The sequence below is a fragment of the Scatophagus argus genome, chromosome 23 (genome assembly GCF_020382885.2).
Source record: "Scatophagus argus isolate fScaArg1 chromosome 23, fScaArg1.pri, whole genome shotgun sequence".
Taxonomy (NCBI): Eukaryota; Metazoa; Chordata; class Actinopteri; family Scatophagidae; genus Scatophagus; species Scatophagus argus.
The window spans coordinates 11323583-11336387 of NC_058515.1; the positions used below are offsets into that span (position 1 = coordinate 11323583).

At 40.2% G+C, this 12805-nt stretch overlaps 1 protein-coding gene across 6 annotated transcripts in view; it reads left to right on the forward strand.

Annotated features, from left to right (window-relative positions):
• The window catches only part of svep1 (sushi, von Willebrand factor type A, EGF and pentraxin domain containing 1), a 96492-nt gene that overhangs the window by 3073 nt on the left and 80614 nt on the right, over positions 1-12805 (forward strand). The window contains exons 1-3 of one of the 6 annotated variants that reach the window (XM_046381530.1): positions 11420-11509; positions 12276-12359; positions 12493-12532. The exons of 3 other annotated variants lie outside the window; for them this stretch is intronic. The gene's annotated coding sequence lies outside the window, so the exon portion shown is untranslated. Of the gene's footprint in view, positions 1-11419; positions 11510-11548; positions 11954-12275; positions 12360-12492; positions 12533-12805 lie in introns of those variants that run through there. 2 more of the 6 variants (XM_046381533.1, XM_046381532.1) reach the window with 2 other exon arrangements.

Here is a 12805-nt window from a genome sequence, read left to right on the forward strand (position 1 = left end):
TAAAGATTCATTTTTTAACCACTCAGTCTGTTAACGTGGCTTAATACTCAACATTGTCTGCAGGTAAATATTTGCTCCCTGCAGGATGCTCCTTCATTGTCCTGCAGAGATGCATGCAGGTGTTTCTTGCACCCTCTGCCCATGCTGTGCAAACTGAACCCTCCTATCTGCTGGTTGCAGTCAGAGATGACTGACTGTTGCAGTAGGATCTGCTGGCTGAAACAAAACCCCTGTGACCCCCCTTCGCTAGTTCAAGTTAAATTAAGAAAAAATTAAGATATGTCTGGCACATTATTTCCTCACTCTGAAAGGGACAACTTCATGATGAGTATTTACTTTTTTGTGTGTGTTGCAGTCCGTATATAAAATTTCACACATTTTTATTTTATTTTTTGCAGGCTTTTTGTTTGGTTTTAGAATGATAAAGCCAACTGTATCAACTCTTGGAATAATAACTCTTACTACAGGAAAAATGACTTTTTTTGCTGTTATAATACTGTGGTGTATTTATAAAAAATGTCATTTTGTGTGTGGAGGTCTGGCGTGCTGGTCTTTGCTCCAGAGCATTCAGCTGAAGGGCCTTGAATCTGAGTCTTTCAGTTAATGTCCAACACATTCTGCTTTATTAGCATCTCTTGTGATTTGACAGGAAAACCCTCACCTGGGAGACCCTGGAGTTTCCCGAATAACTGATGACTCATGATAGTCGGCGCAGAACAAAAGGCGAGAGTTACATAACCGCGGCTACTAATCTCAAAACTGAGCAAGTCTGTGTTGTGCTTTGCTGAGAGGACAGAACAACAAGGTCACCTGAACCAACTCAACAGGCTCTGAATGTAGCCCACATACCTCATTCAGTGCAGAGTCAAGCCGCAGATCTGCCCCCTCTCACCCAGGTTCTTGTCTTTCACTGTGAAAAATGTAAGTCATCTGAAGAGTTTGCTCACGTTGTGTAAAAATGACTCTAAATGTACCCAGCCAGTGAAGCAGGAAGAGGTACACACTGCGGTGATGTTGCTCACTCACAGTACACATGCTGGGCCATTAGGAAACAGGTCAGTATGTCAGTTTGTTGACATTTTGCCACTGTGCCACATTTATTTGGAGGGCTTTTTAGGAGGTCAGCAAGTGCAGCCTGGTTTTATTAATGTGGTTGATGTGAGGATCTGTAAAAGCTTCCTCCTATTGTGGGATGGCCACTAAAACCACTTAGCAATATTAAGCCACATTTAAAAACGCTATCTGAGCTGTATCTACTTGATGATTCAACTCCAGTGCTCAGAGATTTTATTTTAGGATATTATCTTTGTTGTGAATACCTTTCTGGCATCTAAAATCACTTCTCAGTCAAACTGCTCACACTATATAGAAATGCAACCAAGGATGAAGGCTAAAAGGAAATTCTTCTTTATATCAGGGTGTCAAAAAGAAAAAAAGGTTGGGACACGCTGCATTAAATCAAGGTTACATACTGAGCTGTTGGTTCCGGGTTTAGACCACTGTTTCAGTTTCAGACAGGACGAGCTTCTTCAAAGTCCATAGGACGTGCAATGAAAATGACTTTTCACATTTAAATTTCACATTAAACTTATTTTAAAGATGTAATGTGCTTGAGCCTCAGATATCCTGCGTCTGGCTTTTCAGTTGAGGCTTTTTGATGTTTCAGGGGTTTTGTAAACCCCATCAGTTCACACTGACTGATTCATCAAATCACGATTGCATGAAATATTTTACTATTTGTTTACATTCAGATATTACAAAAAAGGGAAAATGCACATTGTCTTTTGATTTGACATCAGGAAATTCTCCACTGATCAATAAGCCTGTAGGAAGGCTTTATGATCAAACACTGTGACCCTTCAAAGAACCTCGGACCACAAACATTGTTTCCTTGATTAGATTGCCTCTAATTGCATCATTCCTCGTTACAGCAAGAGAAAGAGCTTTGACAAAATAATTACTGAATGACAGCTCTAGGAAATAGAACAAATAGCTTTAGTTTGAACACCAAAATGTGAGATAAGGTGAGGAAAGTATGCAAACATTCTTACATAATTACTGATGTCATGAGTCCAAACATTAGCGGATGTTTTCCTGCCTTTTTCACATAACCAGGTGTGTAATTCTAACAGGTATTACTGAATATTTGCATTTGTTGTTGACCAAAAGTTGCAAAATTATTATTTATATTTTTATTTTTATAATGTAAGAAAATATTTCGATCACTCAAAAAATTGTTTTTTAAAAACTGGCGGTTGCTGCACCCTTGACTTTCATTAAACTGCTGTTCCACAAACTTTAACATAATTTCTATGAGCTCAAATGTTCAGTTTTCTGTGTTTGTTTCCTTCATTTTCACCAGGCTGTGAAATGATAGTAAAATCAGTCGCTAAATCCTAAGATGTTGCTAACTTTCATTGTGGAGCTCTATTTAGAAAGGCAGTTTGCATCTTCAGTCCTGCAGGCTTCTGTTAAGTTGGATGAGTGGGTGTGTGTGTGTGTTTGATCAGCTTACTGGACCATTTGAACAAAGAGATAAGATCCCGGGGTGCGTGCTAAAACCCTGGAGACATGGGCAAGAACCTGGGTGCAGAGGACAATTCTGATTCTGCTGTGTTGTCTCTGCTCTGAGTTTTAACATGAGGTGTGACTGTCATGACATTTCGTGTGATGAAGTGTTGCATCCCAGTGTCTTTGGTGCTCCACTGACTTTTTGCGACAGTGTGGATGACATTTGTGACAACTATTAAATCAGCTGTTATGAAGTTTGGTAGACACATTCATGTTCCCATCCGGATATATTATAGACATCTTAACTTACTGGTAATTTCGGTGCTTTTTTACCTCCAGCCCACGCTTCAATAAGTGAAACACGTGACCAATAAGACTAAAGTCATGAGCCTGACTTGCGTCTCGAGGACAGTACACCTTTTTACCTCCTTAGTTGCTCTGTGTGTATATTTAGGAGTTTAATGATCATTGTTCTGCTCCACTATCCTAAAGCTGTGAGATTGTGTCCTTCGCTGTTCCAACAGAGGAAAACTGTTTCCTCAAATTAAAGCTGAGAGTCATCACTTCAGCCTCATACCCATTTCAAATCCAAAGTCCAGGACTTTTAACCCCCCTGATACTGAATCCCAGTTCAGCTTCCTGCTATCCTCCAGTAAAGCTGAGCATTGGGGATGCATACCCATAAATGACTCAGACATTTCATATAGTTGAGTCAGTGACTTTGTGAGTAACAATTAATGGCTTGTGGAAAAGGAAGTGATTTTCAGAGCAGCTGCAGTTTGGTTTCTCACCGTGATAAAGCTGACCCTGGGCCTTCATTCTACTAGCACCACACACACTCGTGCATAGCTGTGTGTGTGTGGAGGATGTGCACAAGGGACTCTACTCACACCCTAAAAATACCGTCTATAGTATACAGAATACACAATCCACTGTGTCATGTACAAACTGCTTCAGCTGCTGGGCTTCAAATACAAAGAAAACGTAATGTTCTTCAAAAAAACGTCAATAAAAACTCATAACTCAGATTTTTCTGAAAGGCAGATCTGATTCACCTCTGCAGCCCTTCTTCCCGTCCTCACGTCTCACCCACACATTCTGTCTTTCCATCATATGGACTCTTACGCAATCATCTGAAACATATGCGCACGCACATGCATGCATAGAATATTTCCAAGCACAGATACACAAACTGCCTCCATCGCAGGTGACATAAATAGTGGTGAAAGGCATGGAGATTCTCCAGATAAGACTGTTAATAAGTAACCCTGCCGTTTGAGGTTGTTTGCTGCTCAGTGGCTGGAAAATTGGAACAATAACATGCAAACACGGAGGTAATGGCTGTGGTGCCAGGAAGGCAGGCCACAGAGGGATGCAGGTCTCCAACAACTGAATATGGTGTCAACATTAATGGTTTACCAGAGTGCTTTTAAAAGCAGCATCTATGTTTGATGGGGCAAAAATACCGCTTACATAAAGGCAGATTATTTGATGACTAGAAAGAGATGCACTAAATATAAAAAAGCCTGTGATCATCTGTGGTAAGACAAGCTGCGTTGGTATGATGTTCAGAAAGCTAAAGCTAATTTAAGAAAGTTAATTTTCAAGTCATTTCTCCATAGCGATCATGTGATGAAATCTGACATTTCTAAGTCATGAAATATTTTTCATTGCCTTCAAGCTGTCAGAGTCTCATTCCAGGTAGATGCAGCAGAAGCCAATTAGAAGAGAGATGAAAGAAGGTAGATTGCTCCAAAAAAGGCACACTACTACATTCTTTCAGAGGAAACCTTGGAGAAGAATTATGCTGATGTTCCTCTTGATAAAGTGTGAGTGCAGAACCTGGAGGTGGGCCAGTAATACACCGAGCTGAGCTTCTCTGCTCTTGCATGCACTCTCAAAACAAGGCACTTCTTCTCAGCATGTCAGTGGTTTTTCACTTCCTGCTTTCCTTAGCGTGCAGTATATTAATATCCACTATGCTGTGAGTGTGGCCGTTTTATATGAAAGTGACACAAAGTTTCAAATCGCGGACGTGTTAAAGAGAACAACTGTGGTTTGAAGTGTTTTGCTTGAATGTCTTATATAGCACAGTATCACGAGGGTGTTCAGTCTGTCAGGGAAAAAGGATAAATCAAAGCCTGAGTCTGATGTTCAAAACAACAGTAATAACAGCTGCTCAAGAGAAAACAATGACCTGCAAATGGAATATCATAAATGTGTCAATTTAAATGGAAACAACAGATTTTGACAACTGTTTTCACTGATAAACTGAGCACACTCTCAATTCTGTGGAAAATGGAGCAAAAATGTCAAGTCAAACACCTATAAACCACAATGTTGCATGAACTTTTTTCACACAGCAAGAAGTGTGTGTTTTTTTTAGTTCCTCAGCATTGTAAATGTTTTCTTTGAGGCCTTCCTCTAAAGAACAGCTGTTAATATCTTGCATAATTCATCAGGGAGGTGTTACTTATCCATTATAAAAGTTGATGAGAGGGCTTAGAGTTATCGTTAGACTGTGATGATTTTAAATGGATGAGATAAGTTGTCAATGGGAGGTCATTTCACACATCTTTTATATGTCTGGTCAGGGTATTGTCTCTTTTCAAAGCTTTGTTTGGCACCCTCTACTTACATCTAACTGAGTCTGCTCACTGATGATTGATCATCGTTTCCACTGGTTACAGTCAATTCAATTGTCCACCTGTATAAGCCTATTCAGTTTCCAGTAAATCAGGTTGCAGTTTGCACACAAAACTTCTCAGCGAAAAATGATCCTGTTTTTAAGGTGATTATGTCTGAGTGATAACAGGTGAACAAAAGAGTTTAAGCACCAAGCCCTGTGCGTTGGCATTAGATGATCAACCAAGGCCACAAGTCAAAATTAGCTTCACTTCAAACTGAAGCGTAGGAGGAGAAAGCGGTGGAGAACAATGTGTGCCCGTTTGGTCATAGCCAAAATGGTCCTGTCCATCTCAGGGAGCACAGTGTAACCCTTAATACCAAACATTTGCTAGAACCATAAACTATGAAATGTATGAGTATGGAACAGGGAATAACATGGGCTGACATGCTGCTTAAAGCCATAATATGTAAGAATTCAAAAGAGAGAAGGCGTGAACAAATCACTGAATCGTAGAAAGAAAACATTACTTTCTGGTTGTTTCGCAATAGTTACATGCTGAAGCACAGATAAACAACCCTCCAGATTTTCTATGAACACAGTTAAAGTACAGGTTTCATCCTTTCCCTGTGTGCCTCTGCTCAGCCTGCCTGCCTGTAGTTCACGCAGAATAAGACCTGCATCTCTTTAGGACGGACAAAGACAGCGAACATGAACTTCGTCACTATATGTCTTCGTAGAGTCCTGACGTCGAGCTTGGCCTGAAGCACAGAATCATCCCAACACAGCAAAGCACTGAGACAATAAGAAAATACAGCCGGAGTGCAGGGCCTTTGCAAATACAGATGTTCATAAGTAATTATTGAGAAAATCATTTGACTAAATCTATACATTGTTTTGGAAATTGCTGCAAAAGATGCCTTTAATATTTAAATGATTCAGCTTCTGAAATTAAAGCACTGATTGATTTGTTCATTTTAAGACAGGTCTAGTTCACTGCACATACAAATGTTTAGATAAGTATGTTTTAAACACATGAGCACCGGATCCTCTGCTTTGCATATGAACACCAAACAAGGAGCGTAGCGATGACACTGGCGTGGATGTGTTTTCCAAGAACTTCCCATGTGCTTGGTCTCTTGAGTGAGACCAAGCACATGTTCAGTCAGAGACATGACACACTGTGTATTCATGTCTGTATATCTATAAACGCTTATTTACAGTAATATAAGATGGGGTTGCACAACAGGAGAGAAGGTGGAGAAGGAGAGAGAGAGAGAGAGAGAGATGGTATGAAAGGAGGAGTGTGGAGAGAGAGAAAGAGGTCAATGGGGGGAAAACATCTCTGAAGTGAAGAAGTTTGTGAACTCCGCAAGAAAGAGAGGAATGTGTGAATTTACAGCGAGAGTTAGTGACGAGGAGGGAAACAAGGAATAGAAAGAAGTGATTGAAGGGTTTGAAGAGGAGGAGAAGGAGGAGGAGAGTGGTGAAAGGGGCGTATGAGCATGGGAGTGGAGATGGTAATTCGAGCCTCATGTTTACCATGTCCCTAGAAACACATGAGTTCCTGGGACAATGTGTTCGAGAACACGACCCAAACAAAACTGTTCGCTTTGGTACCTGATTTTAAGCTAAGGAGAGAATCTGTGATATGCAAACCCCGGAAGTTAAAAAAGAAAGTTAATATTAAGGATCCAAGAGATGTAGAGAGGAGGCGGAGGATGACTTGTAATAACTGCAATTCTCAAATTTTATTACTTGTATTATATTACGTGCATCATAATTTGGAATGAAACTTCTGTCTCGTTTTAATAACCGTGCCAATGGCTTTGCGTGTGGAAACCGATTCACTTCAAATAACTTATAATCGGTTTCATTTTTTGATGTATTTTGTCTTCCGTTTGAGGCATTTGTTGACTCCCGTTCATTACTGCACTGCAAGTCAAGAAAATTAATGAACAGACTCAAAACTCCCTTATAGCTGCACTAATCAGTACATTCTTTATTAACGATAAATCCACTGACTACGTGCAATGTGAAGTGGGTTAACCTAAATCAAGAGAATCCAACATTTCCCCTCAGGCCTACAGAGCATTTTAGCGCCTTTCAGCTGATTGTTTTGGTTCAATTTGGTTCTGACGTTCTTGTGGATTTTCTGCGCGTCAACCGTCGAGCCAGCCTGAACTGCGCATCTTGTACATGGTCACGCCTCCAAACTGCATCACAGCTGACACACTTTATGTTTGTCATCCAGCTCTCTGTTTACCCAGATCCTTAAAGTCCCTGTTGACTTTCAGAAATAGTATTCCCAGTGTTATCATTTCAGGCTCTTGATAAGAGGAAATCAGATTCTGAGTGTAAACAATTCTTTCAAAACATTAAACTTGTGATGTACAAACTGACCTCCAAAATGTGACACGGATTTCAAGTCTAGCAAAACTTTCTTTGCTTGTAAATCTGTTGTATCTTGTTCCTCACTCGTTACCCAAATCTACCAGCACACCCCTTGAATAGGAATAACAGGGACTTTGATATGTGCAGTAATCCTGATCAGCTGAGCCAGCAGCTGAGTTTTTCGCAGCACAGGGTGTGTTTGTGTTCCTCAGAAATGACCCTTAAAAACACAAAACTGTGAGGATGACTCGTGCAGATTAAAAACTCAGATTGTGGTGTTTTTATATGAGTACAAACTATCCTATTCTTCATGTGTGCATGAGTGTGTGTGTGTGTGTGTGAGCACATTTCTTGTATTCGTTTCCCCTCTCGGTCCAGCCCCTCCCCAACTGTCTGCGGTGCCTGAACGAGGCTGTTTTTATGGAAGTCTGGTTGAATCCAGTTCACACTGCCTGGAGAAATGACCTCCTCATCTTACGCTCTCCCACTCCTCCTCCCTGCCTCCCCTCCTCCACCAGCCCCACTGAGTCCCTCTCCCCTCTTGTTGCTCTCATTGTTTATTCCTCTCCTCCTTTTCTGCTGTACTTTACTCCTTGATGTTTTTTTCTTTTGTATCCTCTCTTTCTCCCTCTTCTTGTTTTTCAACCCAAAGAGTTTTTTTCCTCCCTTCAGTCCATATTCTCTCCCTTATTTCTTTTTCTTTTCTGTTATGTCCCTTTATCTTTTGTCATCAACTGTAGCACTTGTTTTGGGAGTGAGCTTTTTCTTTTTTTTTTCAAAGCATTGCAATAAACAATATGTTTTTTTTCCACTGCAGTCATTTTATCACAGTAGGAAAAGCAGAAGTGTTAATGATAACATCAATTATGGATCAACTCCATTTAGCCGTTCAGTTTCAGGGTCCTGTTCTTGCACATGCTGACTCACGGTCACACTGCCATGGCTCACTTGATCAGAACAGTTTCATTGCAAATGTCATCACCAACATTTCTGTGTTTGTGTCTGTATGCCTGTGTCTGCTGTAATAAAGTTGCAGCAGTAAATGTGTGAGGATTAAACACCAACAACTGAATAAGCAAGCAAAAAGCAAAAACAAAAAGGGAAAGAATATAAACGAGATACTAGACTTGACGCCAGCGTGGGCGTTCATTCAGTCCTTGGTAACAGCAGTTTGACATAAAATAATCTTGACTCAGCATCAGATTCTTAGCTTTTTCTCTGGAGCTTTCAGCTGCCTCTCATGGTCTTGCTCAGCAGATGAGCAAACTGAGCAAACCCAATATTTTGTAAGGAAGATGCAGGTCAAAAACATTCAGAATTGAACCTTGTTTTAAAGTTTGGGGTTTTTTTGGTTTTGTATATGTTGGGTTTGAGAGAGACAGTTGGTGCTCCGTTTGCTATGCTGCCTGCCATGTGTTTGCTTTTGTGTGTGCTGATGTGTGCGAATGTGTGTTGTGTATTTGCGTGTGTGTGTGTACAATATGATCGATCACTCTTGTGGAGGTGTGGAATCTCTCGCCTTTCTTCTTTGTGGACCTTTCCCACGATGACACTTCCTGTCTGTCCTAACGTACCGAGCACCTCTTGCTGCATTTGTATGCATTTATCAGTCTTTTTATGAACACACAGTCACCCAGCAGTTAAGGACACAGCTGCTTACGTGCTCATAGGCAAGGCATGTAAGTCATATTCATGGTCAGTGGCCTGCAGGAGCCAGTCGTTGTACTGATCAGCTTCCTGATGTGTGATTGTGAGGCAGAGCGACAGTGAAAATTAAAGGTTAAAGAACATGTTTGCATGCTCGAGTGCCTGTTATGAATGCTAATATCTTTGCATTTACATGTTTTAATTGGTTTTCAGGTTTGATTTTGTTGGGTGGCTGAATGATTGATTACTTGCTTGGAGCAAGACAGTCCCTGATTGGATATTTGTTGATGTAGCACAATTTGAATGCATGACATGATGCAGAACTTAATTTACTGTAACGTGGCAACAAGGATGGATTTAACTCTATTTATAAAATCTGATATTGACAGACCTGTGCATTGACTGATTGTTTGTATCCTTGGTAGCTACCAAGCCATTTAGGAGGATCACCTGATCGTGCGATGGCACAACTGGATTGTGAAGTGTGAGGTTACTCAGTGAAGGACGATAAATCGCAAGTGCATATGCGTGGCCGATGTTCTACCTCAAGGACATCACTTTCTTGCAGGCTGGTTGGATTTATAAAATATTTATGCTGAGTGTGAGAGCAGCCCAGGCTATAAATAGTCTCAGCTGAAGATAAAGCCTTTATTCACCTCCTCATACAGCTTCACATCTCATGGGTATAAATTCAAACAGCAGCTACACTGACAAACCAGACGCACGCTGCATTCTGATCATGCTGATGCATTGATATTCTGCATGGCTCTGCAGGAGCACATACATCCTATTAGTCCGCAGTCTGTTTCTGTGCCAAGCTTGACCATCTGCATGTGCCCGCGCAGATTTACGAGAGGAAAAACTGTTAAGCAAACGGCCCACAGGAATAGATTCATAAAAGGAAAAGCAGGTCTCTGTGCATCTTCCAACGAGATGCTTCTGAATTGCCTCCTTTTCTGATAAACAACAATAAACTTAAAGAGGTTAAAAAAGGACCACAGAAGACTGTTTTGATTGCAGACTGGGTCATATAAAACATGAAAAAAAAAAGTTTAATTCTACATTACTGGACCAGCCAAAATCCAACTGACACAATCCAGCTCTCAGTTTGAACATGGATGACGTGAGGGATGCAACCTGTCAGGCCTTAAAATACTGAGAAGTGAGTGCTCAAATGTAGTGACACAATTTCTCTTGTGCCTACACAGCTGGTGATTAAACTCAAACTTTTTCAGCCATAAAGATACAAAATAACATCTGAATCTCAGCCATAGAAAACCAAGATTCAGTGTCCATAAATTCGTTTAACAGCTCTGCAGAATAATTATTAGGCTCTTAATATTTTGGTCATTATTTTTGGTCATACCCTGTTTTGCTGTAGACTCTCAACCCTACAGCTGAACAGAGTCCTAACTCTTACAACAAAGAGCTTTGAGAACTGCTGAGTTGATTTATTAAACTACCGAGCAGAGCAAAATGTGATTTAGCAGATGTGAAGCTGTCATGTGCACTCAGTCTTGCTTCTCTTTTTTTGAGGGAACAGTCCCCACATGTACTCACCCGGACACCCACAAACACGCACCCTCACAACAACATGACAGCAGTGCAAATCACTCTTGGACAATAAAACATTAGATTTTAACACGTAATACGATAGCTTGATAAATTTACCTAAATAAAATATTATATTATTCACCTTGAGTCATTTCAGCCACAAAAAATAAATAAATGAACCCAACTATTTGATTTCATGTAACTCCAGCGAGGAAGTAAACTATTAAAGTGGACTGTGTACCATGACAAGTTACAACATCAATCAGAATTCCTTTATTTATTTATTTATTTTAAAGGAATTCTGCTGCGTACGTGCTAATTTTCCAGCAACTTAAAATAGAAAGTTAAAATATCCTTTTTGTGTCATTCTGTGTGAAGAGTAAGTACAACATTCTATTACTACTTCTGTACTTCTGTTCATTTTTTCCTTTAAGGGGTGCTCAAGAATTACATACTTCAATAATGTTGGAATACATGAAACATTTCCTGGGCCACTTACATCAGGTTTTACATAAGAATATATTATCACTGATGTATTGCTAAATTTATTTTAAAAGAAAATCTAAATACATTAGATGGATAGCCACAGACAGATGCATGCTTCTTATGTTAGCCTTCATTTACATTAGTGGGCCATCTATCGGCCGCAGTGTGCCATAGCATCCCATATGCATTTACAGTGTACTGACATTCCGCCACCTGCAGAGGGCAGTACAACATAACTGTGTGACGATGCATATTCCTGTTTGGAAAAAGAGACACTTTTAACAGTTAACGGTAAGGGAACGTTTAATTTAGTTGTTACACTGTTAAGAGACACGGATAAAATTACCAAAAGGGCGAGGTTTCTAATTCGTATCTCATTTTGGTTGCCGGCAATTAAACAGGCTTTGAAACATGAGAACGTACATTAGCTTGGCGCTGCTAATTGAGTCGTTAAAACAGTTAAGCTAACTAAATGCGGTGAACGAGCTCGTTAAAGTGCGAGAGCTTTGTTCTTCCTGATCTGCGGTGGCTCCATTTAGTCGTTTTTAGCACTCTGCAACATTTCCAGATGATGTCACGAGCTTTGAAAACAATTAGAAAGTATTTTCCTTTCAGTAGAAGTTACTCAGCTCAAAGTTGAATCACTGAAATATATACTAGGGATGAAACAACAATTAGCTGTTTGTGATGATGAACCATAGTATCCTGCCTGTCAGAGTTTCCCAGAAACCCCAGGTGACAACGTGACAAGTGTCTTGTTTTGTCCAAAACCCAAATATATTAAAATTTCCAAAATATAAAACATAGAAAAGAAGCAAATTCTCACCTTTAAGAAGCTGAGAACAGAATGTTTCGTGTGCTTGACACATGCCTTAAAAGCTTACTTTTTGAAATTTGGCTTATACATGAATTTCCTATATTGCTGTATGCAATAGTCGGCCTAAAGTTGTTTTTTTTCCTCTGAGCTCACACAGAGCAAAAATATTTAACCTGGATTTAGGTCAAACTTAGCAGTGAAGGAAAGTTTTGGAAACTTCCTGTGTGTTTCACCCTTCAGGCCAGAAATGCCGAGAAATACGAGGCCGTCACCTGCAGCTACTGTAGCTGCTGCTCCACCCTGCTGTCAGGTGATTACAGACAGGTGAGAGAATATCTGTGTGTGTGTGTGTGTGTGTGTGTGTGTGTGTGAGAGAGATGGGGAATAAGGATATTCTCATTTGACATTTATTGCTTAGGTGCAATCTTTGACCTCTTGGGTGTTTTTGCTTTGACAGAGGAGGAAGAAGGATAAGAAGAGTGAGAATGAAAGCACAGGTGAGTGTCTTGTCTCAACTGTTTCTCGGACTCAGTGTCATACTATCATCTAAGCTGTCTTTACCTGCATGTCTTTACACCTCTTTCTACGCCTCCTGAGTACAAATTTGATTTTGTTACCCAGATAAAAGTACAAGTATTTTTACAAAGAAGTAAACTCTTCTCACCTGCAGAGATGTGCGACATAATTTAGTCATGATAGACTATAAAGTGGATGATGCATTTCAGCCAGTTTAGCCAGAAGTGAGTGTGTGTGACCAAAAATCCCCTGCT